This window comes from Hyaena hyaena, unplaced genomic scaffold, assembly GCF_003009895.1.
Source record: "Hyaena hyaena isolate Hyena2069 unplaced genomic scaffold, ASM300989v1 scaffold_439, whole genome shotgun sequence".
Taxonomy (NCBI): domain Eukaryota; kingdom Metazoa; phylum Chordata; class Mammalia; order Carnivora; family Hyaenidae; genus Hyaena; species Hyaena hyaena.
This window is the reverse complement of record NW_024081067.1, coordinates 1,010,646-1,021,596: the sequence shown is the minus strand read 5'-3', so window position 1 is coordinate 1,021,596 and position 10,951 is coordinate 1,010,646. Positions and strand designations below refer to the sequence as shown.

The 10,951-nt window shown below is 41.9% G+C and overlaps 1 pseudogene; it reads left to right on the top strand.

The window, feature by feature from the left end:
* Positions 1–999: 999 nt before the first annotated feature.
* On the top strand, positions 1,000–8,852 carry LOC120245828 (annotated as a pseudogene).
* Positions 8,853–10,951: the final 2,099 nt, after the last annotated feature.

Genomic DNA, 10,951 nt, shown 5'->3' with positions numbered 1-10,951 from the left:
TCTTAAGAACTTAATACCAAAAATAGGCAACCAACTCCAACTTAATACTGGGTTAATTTAACAATAGAAGCAATAATGCCAGTATGAGTAACAAGAAATATTTCTCCTTTCATAAGCTTATATCAGAGCAGATAACCTCTGATAGTTAACAATAAGGTAAAAATAACCTTACTATAAACTAAGTATCAAACCAATTGTTGACCCAACACAGGTATGCAATCAAAGACAGATTAAAAGAAGTAAAAGGAACTCAGCAAACACAACCCCTGTCTGTTGACCATAAACGTCACCTCTAGCATTTCTAGTATTAGAGGCACTGCCTGCCCCGTGACATCTGTTAAGGGGCCATGGTATCCTGACCCTTTAAAGGTAGCATAATCACTTGTTCCCTAAGTAGGGACTCGTAAGAATGGCCACAGGAGGGTTTTACTATCTCTTACTTTTAATCTGTGTAATTGACTTTTTCTGTGAAGAGGTGGGAATATGACAAGAAGAAGACTATGGAACTTTCATGAACTGGCCCAAAGAGACTACACCAATACAACCATTAGGGACAACAGATCTCCACATGAGCCCACAATTTAGGTTGGTGTGACCACAGAGCATAAAATTACCTCCGAGTGATTTAGATTTAGACTTCCCAGTCAAAAGTATAACATCACTTAATCATCCAAAATCCTTCATCAACAGAATAAGTTACCCTAGAGATAACAGCACAACCCCTTTTTAGAGTTCATATTGACAATAGGGTTTATGTCCTTGATGTTGGTTCAGGACATCCCAGTGTTGCAGCAGCTATTAAAGTTTCATCTGTTCAACCATTACAGTCCTACATGATCTGAGTTCAGACCAGAGCAATCCAGGTTGGTTTCTTTCTATCAAACAATTTGGTACTAATTCCTATATCTCCATTTATGTAATATAGAGATAATTCCTACACATTTTTTTCTATTTTTTGTTTTCTAATTTTTTCCCTATTTTTCCTTCAGGTAGGCATGAATGCTGGACAAGCTGAAGGCAGAGCAGGAAGCACTGATATCTCCCTGTAGAAATTTGAGACCAAGAAATACTCCATCACTATCATCAAGGCCCCAGGTCACCATGATTTCATAAAGAACATTATCACAGGCACCTCACAGACTGCACTGTGCTGACTGTGGCAAGTGGGGTAGATGAGTTTGAGTCTGGCATCAGAATGTCTTGCTGGCCTATATGCTGGTGTAAAGCAGCTCACTGTGGCAGTCAATAAGATGGACCTCACAGAGCCTCCTTACAGGAGTGCATTCTTCGAGGAGATCAAGGAGGTGAAGGCCACACCAAGATGATCAGTTACAACCTGGAGGCTGTTGCCTTTGTTCCCATCTCGGGCTGGCATGGGGATGACATGATAGAAGCCAGCAACAAGATATCCTGGTTCAGAGGCTGGAAGGTCACCAGGAAGGAAGGAAACATGGTGGGAATGACACGCCAGAAGTGCTGGACTCTGTCATGCCCCCTGCCTGCCCTGTGAACAAGCCCCTGCAGCTGCCTCTTCAGGATGTATATAAGACTGGGAGCATCAGCACCAAGACCATGGGCCAGGTAGAAACAGGCTTCCTCAGGCGAGGCATGGTGGTGACCTTTGCCTCCTGCAACATCACCATGGAGGCCAAGTCTATAGAGATGCACCACAAGGCCCTGGCTGAGGCTCTGCCTGGTGACAATGTGGGCTTCTATGTGAAGATATCTGTGGGGAAGGAAACAGACACTGAAATCCAGGAGGCACAGAGAACTCTCTTCAGATGTAACAGGAATCAATCTTCTGCACAACATACAGTGAAACTGGCAAAATACAAAGAGAAAGAGAGAATTCTGAAAGCAGCTAGGGACAAAGGGGCATTTACCTACAAGGATACCACATGAGGGGTAATAGCAGACCTACCTACAGAAACTTGGCAGGCCAGAAGGGAGTGGCAGGAAATATTTAATGTGCTGAATAGGAAAAATAAGGAGCCAAAGATCCTTTATCCAGTAAGGCTGTCATTCAAAATAGAAGGAGAGATAAAAGTTTTCCCAAACAAAAACTGAAGGAGTTCATCACCATTTAACCTACAAGAGAACCTAAGGGGCTCTGTGAGTGGAATATTGCAAAGACCACAAAGGACCAGAGATATCACTACAAGCATGAAACCTACAGATAACACAGAGACACTAAATCTACATCTTTCAGTAATAACACTGAATGTAAATGGACTAAATGCTCCAATCAAAAGACATAGGTTATCAGAATGGATTAAAAAACCAAGACCCATCTATTTGCTGTCTACAAGACACCGATTTTAGACCTAAGGACACCTCCAGATTAAAAGTGAGGGGATGAAGAACCATTTATCATGCTGCAGGAAGTCAAAAGAAAGCTGGAGTAGCCATACTTATATCAGACTATATTTTAAATGAAAGGCTGAAACAAGAGATGAAGAAGGGCATTATATCATAATTACAGGGTCTATCCAACAAGAAGAGCTAACAATTATAAATGTTTATGCACCCAATTCAAAGCACCAAAATATATAAGACAACTAACTACAAACATAAGCAATCTTATTGATAAGAATGTGGTAATTGCAGGGGACTTTAATACTCCACTTACAGCAATAGGCAGATCTTTGATGCAGAAAATCAATAAAGAAACAATGACCCTGAATGATACACTGGACCAGATGGACTTGAGAGAGATATTCACAACTCTTCACCCTAACACAGCAGAATACACATTCTTCTTGAGTGCACACGGAACATTCTACAAGGTAGATCACATACTGGGTAACAAGACAGCCCTCAATAAGTACAAAAGAATTGAGATCATACAATGCACATTTTCAGACCACAATCCTATGAAACCACAGGAAAAAGTTTGGAAAATCCCCAAATGCATGGAGATTAAGAATATCCTACTAAAGAATGAATTGGTCAACCAGGCAATTAAAGAAGGTATTTAAAAAATATATGGAAACAAATGAAAATGAAAATATGACAGTCCAAACCCTTTGGGATGTGACAAAGGCAGTCTTAAGATGAAAATACATTGCAATCCAGACCTATCTCAAGAAAAATCCCCAGTACAAAATCTAACAGCACACCTAAAGGAACTAGAAGCAGAACACCAAAGAAATCCCAAGGCCATCAGAAGAAGAGAGATAATAAATACTGGAGCAAAAGTAAACAATATAGAATCCAAAAAGCCCCCAAACAAACACACAAACAGTAGAATAGGTCAATAAAACTAAGAACTGGTTTTAAAAAAAAAAACTGATTAACCCCTAGCCAGACTTTGCAAAAAGAAAATAGAGAGGAACCAAATAGATAAAATCATGAATGAAATTGGACTTATCACAATCAACCTTTCAGAAATACAAACAAGTATCAGAAAATACTATGAAAAATTATATGCCAACAAACTGGACAACCTGGAAGAAATGGACAAATTCCTACACATCCACACACTACCAAAACTCAAGTGGGAAGAAACAGAAAATTTGAACAGACCTGTAACTAGCGAAGAAATTGAGTCAGTTATCAAAAATCTCCCAACACATAAGAGCCCTGGGCCAGATGGCTTCCCTGGGGAATTTTCCAGACATTTAAAGCAGAGTTAATACCTATTCTTCTCAAGCTATTCCCAAAAAAGGAAGGAAGGAAGGAAGAAAGAAGGAAGGAAGGGAGGAAGGGAGGGAGAGAGGGAGGGAAGGAAAACTTCTGGAGTCCTTCTATGAAGCCAGCATTACACCGTGATTCACAAACAAGACAGAGACCCCACAAAAAAGAATTACAGGTCAATATCCCTGATGAACATGGGTGCAAACTTTATCAACAAGATATTAGCAAATCAAATTCAACAACATATAAAAAGAATTATTCACCATGATGAAGTGGGATTCATTCCTGGGCTGCAGAGCTGGTTCAATATTCACAAATCAGTCAATGTGATACATCACATTAATAAAAGAAAGGGAAGGAATCTTCTGATCCTGTCAATGGATGCAGAAAAAGCATTTGACAATATACAGCACACTTTCATAATAAAAACCCTCAAGAAAGTTGGGATAGAAATAACATACTTAAACATCATAAAAGCTATATATGAAAAGGCCACAGCTAGTATCATCCTCAATGGGGAAAAACCGAGAGCTTTCCCCTGAGATCAGGAACACGACAGGGATGTCCACTCTCACCACTGTTGTTTAACATAGCGCTGGAAGTGCTAGCATCAGCAACCAGACAACAAAAGGAAATAAAAGGCATCAGAATTGGCAAAGAGGAAGTCAAACTTTCCCTTTTCACAACTGACATGATACTTTGCATGGAAAACCTGAAAGACTCCACCAAAAGGCTGTTAGAACTTATCCATGAATTCAGCAAAGTGACAGGGTACAAAATCAATGTGCGGAAATAGGTTGCAGTTTTATACACCAATAATGAAGCAATAGAAAGAGAAATCAAGAAACTGTTCCCATTTACAATTGCACCAAGAGCCACAAAATACCTTGGAATAAACCTAACCAAAGATGGAAAAGACCTGTATGATGAAAACTATAGAAAGCTTGTGAAGGAAATTGAAGAAGACATAAAGAAATGGAAAAACATTCCATGCTCATGGATTTGAAGAATATTGTTAAATTGTCAATATTACCCAAAGCAGTCTACACATTCAATGCAATCCCAGTCAAAACTGCAGTGGTATTCTTCTCAAAGCTAGAATAAACAATCCTAAAATTTGTAAGCAACCACAAAAGACCCTGAACAGGCAAAGTACTACTGAAGAAGAAAAACAAAGTCACAATCCCAGACTTTAGCCTCTACTACAAAACTGTCATCATCAGAACAATATGGTATTGGCACAAAAACAGTCACATAGACCAATGGAATAAAATAGAGAACCCAGGGTGGCTCAATTGGTTAAGTGTTCAACTTCGGCTCAGGTCATGATCTCATGGTTCATGGGTTTGAGCCCTGCACTGGGCTCTGTGCTGACAACTCAGAGTCAGGATCCTTCTTTGGATTCTGTGCCCCCCCTTTTCCTCCCCCACTCATGCTTTGTCTCTCAAAAAAAATGAACATTAAAATTTTTTTAAAAATAGAACATTTAGGCTCTTTCCATGATTTGGCTATTGTTGAAAGTGCTGCTATGAACATTGGGGTACATGTGCCCCTATGCATCAGCACTCCTGTACCCCTCAGGTAAATTCCTAGCAGTGCTACTGCTGGGTCATAGGGGAGTTCTACTGTTAATTTTTTGAGGACCCTTCACACTGTTTTCCAGAGGGGCTGCACCGGTTTACATTCCCACCAACAGTGTAGGAGGGTGCCCGTTTCTCCACATCCTTACCAGCATCTAGAGTCCTCTGATTTGCTCATTTTAGCCACTCTGACTGGTGTGAGGTGGAATCTCAATGTGGTTTTGATTTGTATTTCCCTGATGAGGAGGGACGCTGAGCATCGTTTCATGTGTCTGTTGGTCATCTGGATATCCTCTTTGGAGTGGTGTCTGCTCATATCTTCTGCCAATTTCTTCACTGGATTATTTGTTTCTCGGGTGTGGAGTTTGGTGAGTTCCTTATAGATTTTGGATACTAGCCCTTTATCTGATATGTCATTTGCAACTATCTTTTCCCATTCTGTTGGTTGCCTATTAGGCTTATTGATCGTTTCCTTTGCTGTGCCGAAGCTTTTAATCTTGATGAGGTCCCAATAGTTCATTTTTGCTCTTGAGTCCCTTGCCCTTAGGGATGTGTCAAGTAAAAAATTGCTGTGGTTGAGGTCAAGGAGGTTGTTTCCTGCTTTCTCCTCTAGAGTTCTGATGGTTTCCTGTCTCACATTCAGGTCTTTATCCATTTTGAATTTATTTTTGTGTGTGCAGGATCAGGAGAAACTTCACAGAGGACCATGGGGGAGGAAAAGGAGAAATATTGTTGCAGAGAGGGAGGGAGGCAAACTGTGAGAGACTCTTGAAACTGAAAACAAACTGAGGGCTGATGGGGGTGGGGAAGAGGGGAAGGAGGGTGATGGGCATTTAGGAGGGTACTTGTTGGGATGAGCACTGGGTGTTATATGGAAACCAACTTGACAATAAATTATGAAAGGAAAAAAATAGAACAGAGAACCCATAGATGGACCCACAAATGTATGGCCAACTAATCTTTGATGAAGCTGGGAAGAGTATCCAATGGAAAAAAAGAAAGTCTCTTTAGCAATTGGTGCTGGGAGAACTGGACAGCAACATGCACAAGAATGAAACTAGACCACTTTCTTACACTGTACACAAAAATAAACTCAAAATGGATAAAAGACCTAAACCTGAGAAAGGAAACCATCAAACCCTAGAGGAGAAGGCAGGCAACAGCCTCTTTGACCTTAGCTGCAGCAATTTCTTACTCGACACATCTCCAAAAGCAAGGGAATTAAAAGCAAAAATGAACTATTGGGACCTCATCTAGATAAAAACTTCTGCACGGCAAAGGAAACAATCAACAAAACTACAAGGCAACTGACAGAATGGGAAAAGATACTTGTAAATGACATATCAGATAAAGAGTTAGTATTCAAAATCTAAAAAGAACTTACCAAACTCAACACCCAAAAGACAAATAATCCAGTAAAGAAATGGGCAGAAGACATGTATAGATACTTTTTCAAAGAAGACATCCAGGTGGCCAAAAGACACATGAAAAGATGTTCAACATCACTCATCATCAAAGAAATACAAATCAAAACCACACTGAGATACCACCTCACACCAGTCGTATTGGCTACAATGAACAACTCAGCCAACAACAGATACTGATGTGGGTGTGGAGAAATGAGAGCCCTCTTGCTCTGTTGGTGGGAATGCAAACTGGTGCATCTACTCTGGAAAACAGTGTTGAAGTTTCTCAAAAAATTAAAAATAGAACTACCCTAGGACTCAGCTATAGCACTTCTAGGAATTTATCCCAGGGATGCAGGAGTGCTGACTCATAGGGGTACATGTACCTCAATGTTTCTAGCAGAGCTTTCAACAATAGCCAAATTATGGAAAGAACCTAAATGTCCATCACCTGATGAGTGGATAAAGAAGATGTGGTTTATATATACAATGCAATACTACTTATCGATGAGAAAGAATGAAATTATGCCATTTGCAGCAATGTGGATGAAAAGGGAAGGTTTATGCTGAGTTAAATAAGTCAGAAGAATACAGATATCACATATTTTCACTCGTATGTGGAACTTAACAGAAGACCATGAGGGAAGAGAAGGGGGAGAATGGTTATAAACAGAGAGGGAGGGAGGCAAACATAAGAGATTCTTAAATACAGAGAACAAACCGAGGGTGGATGAGGGGGTAAGGGAGAGGGAAAATGGGTGATGGGCATTCAGGAGGGCACTGTTGGGATGAGCACTGAGTGTTGTATGGAAGCAATGAATCATGGGAAACTACCCCCCAAACCAAGAGCACATTGTACACTATATGTTAGCCAATAGAAAATTATGTTAAAAAGAAATACTTTGAGACAAATGAAAATGAATATACAAAATACTGAAATTTCTGGGATCTGGCAAAACGAGTGCTATGGGGGAAATTCATCACTGTATACTTACATTAAAAAATAAGATCTAGGGGTGCCTGGGTGGCTCAGTCAGCTGGGCGGCCAACTTGGGCTCAAGTCATGATCTCATGGTCTGTGAGTTCGAGCCCTGCGTTGGGCTCTTTGCTGACAGCTCAGAGCCCAGAGCCTGCTTCGGGTTTTGTGATTCCCTCTCTATGCCCCTCCCCCACTCAAGCTCTGTCTTTCTCTGTCTCAAAAATAAAATAAACATTAAAAATTTTTTAAAAATAAGATCTAAAATCAACCTAACTTTACATCTTAAGGAACTAGAAAAAGGACAAACTGAGCCCAAAGCTAAGGGGGGAGGGGGCAGACTCAACTTGCTAAAATCGGAAATGAAAATGGGGATGTTATTACGGATTCCTCAGAAATAAAAAGGATAATGAGAGTTCTGTGAATAACTGCATGCCAGAAATTGAATAACCTAAATGTAACAAATTCTTAGAAATACAAAGCCCTGAATTACTAAATTCTACGCCTGAAACTAGTGTTATAGTGCATGCCCCCACTCTCTCCTATAAAAACCTTTCATTTTGTACAACTCCCTGGAGCATCTCTCAACTTGCTACATAAGGTGCTTCCTGATTCATGAATCACATAATCCAGTTAGATCTTCAAATTTGCCAGAATTTTGTTATTTCACATGACGCAAAGCAATCCACCAATTCAGGGCAATCTCTATTAAAATCCCAATGACCTTTTATGCAGAAATAGGAAAACCTAAAGTTCATATGGATTCTCAGGGGAACTTGAGTAGCTAAAGCCACATTTGAAAAGAACAGAGCTGGAGAACTCACATTTCCTGATTTCAAAGCTTACTATAAAGCTATATTCATCAAATCTTTGTACTGTGGCATAAAGACAGACATACAGACAAGTGGAATAGAATGGAGAAACTAGAAATACACTCCCATGAACCTATATGATCAAAGGATTTTGACAAGAGTGCCAAAGCCCATTCCATGAGGAAAGGGGTAGTCTTTTCAACCAATGGTGCTGAGAAAACTGGATATCCACACACCAGAGAATGAAGCTCAACCCTTAACCTCACACCATATGCAAAAATTAACTCAAAGTTGATCAAAGACCTAAATGTAAGGCCTAAAACTGTAAAACTTTTAAAAGATAATGGGAAAAAACCTTCATGACATTGAACTCGACAATGATTTCTTCGCTATGACTCTGAATGCACAAGCAACAAAAGCAAATATTGATCAAGTGGACTAATGAAAAATAAAAAAAAATTAACAACCAAAGGACCATATCACCAGAGTAAAAAAAAAAAAAAAAATCAACATACAGAGAAGATATTTGTAGATCATGTAGCTGATAATAGGTTAGTACACAGAATATATACAGAACTCCTAAAACTTAACCAAAACCCAAATAATTAGATTCAAAAATAGGCCAAAGACTTGAATAAACATTTCTCCCAAGAGAATATACAAGGGGTCGAACCACACTAGAAGAAGCTCAACATGACTAATCATTAAGGAAATATAAATCAAAGCTACAATGAGATACTGCCTCACATCCTTTAGGACACCAGTTATCAAAAACAAAAGAACAAAACCCCAGAATACAAGTATCGGTAAGGATGCAGATAAATCCATATCCTTGTACACAGTTGGTGAGAATGTCAATCAGCGGTGCAGTCACTAAGGAAAGAAGTATGGTGGTTCCTCAGAAGAGTAAACCCAGAATTACCATATAACTCAGCAGTTCCCCTTCTGGGTATAGACCCCCAAGGGACTGAAAGCGGGATCTTGCAAAGGTATTTGTACACCCATGTTCAAAGCAGCATCACTCACAATAGCTAATACCTGGAAGCAGCCCAAGGGTCCACTGAAGGACGAACCCATCCCTACAAGGGAACATCACAGAGCCTTGGAGAAGGAAGTTCTGACCTCCCATAGCAGGGATGGAACTAGAGGACCTTAAGTTAAGTGCAACAAGCCAAACGCAGAAAAACAAATACTGTATCACTGTACCTACATGAGACATGTAGCCAGAGACAGGAAGTACAAGGGCTGCCCAGGGCTGTGGGCAGGAGATGGGAGTCGAACTCTAACAGCACAGGGATTCTCGTACAGGGTGAGAAACGTTCGGAGAATGGATAATGGGACACTTGCACGTAACAGGTTTTATTTAATACTACTGAACAGTATGCTGTAAAGCAGTTAAGGGGCGCCTGAGTGGCTCAGTCAATTAAACGACGGACTTTGGCTCAGGTCATGATCTCGTGGTTCGTGAGTTCGAGCCCCAGGTCAGGCTCTGTGCTGACAACTCAGAGCCTGGAGCCTGCTTCAGATTCGGTGTCTCCCCCTCCTTTTGCCCCTCCCCTACTTGCACTCTGTTGCTTTCAAAAATAAACATTAAAAAAAAGTGGTTAAGAGAGTTTTGTTATGTTTCACCAAAGTCAAAATACACATTAAAAATAAAGAGCCTTAAAATCACAAAGACTGGAGTTTGCAACAGATCAGCCATAGAGCCTCAGGTCAGGCGCCCACACCCCAGCCTCTGTTTCCTAATCCATTAAAGGGACACCCGAGCTCGATCCACTCCAGGCTGTGACAGGAAAGAGAGGCATCGGGCTCTGTAGGGACCATGCAAGGGGCTGCCACCGCTGTCCTGCTCCGCGTCCCTCACCTGTTCAGCAGCCACCTGACGCAAGGAGACCCACCCCTCGGGTTGGAGGTGGTACTTGGGGAGATGGTGGCTCTGGTCCTGCGGTCCTGTCGCCGGCATCTGGGCAAACGAGGACATGCTCAGGTCACCGTGGCCCCTTTGTGTCTCCTCTCTGAGCAGAGCCCCTACCAGGCAGGGGTGAAACATTGCCCTCCTTCTCCTCCATGCACGGGACTGGTCTCGGGCGGAGCGCAGCGCAGCGCAGGCAGAGGCCCCACCTCCTCCCTGGCGGGGCTCAGGTTCCGAGAAGATACAAGCATCCACCTGATTACTAAGGCAGCACCAGGGCGTCTGCGCCTTGATGAGCAATGCTCCCGATGGGCCTGGGTGCTCACTGCCTCCTGCAGGGCAGGCACAGGCCCCCAACGGCTCCCTCGGGCCCCCTGCCGCTTATTCTTATACATGTAGGACTGAGCTCCTGCTATGTGCCAGGTGGGGGGCTGAACCCTCCAAACACTTCAGCTCCTGAAAGCCTGACCGCGACCCCACAAGAAGCCAGAAAGGCACAGAAACATGACAAGGCCACGCAGCACTTAAGCAGGAACACAACCTGCTCAGGACAGAGGAGAAAGCAGGAGTTGGGGGGTCCAGCCTAGCTTCTGCCCCTGACTTGCTCTCTGAGGCACTGTGCCACTGAG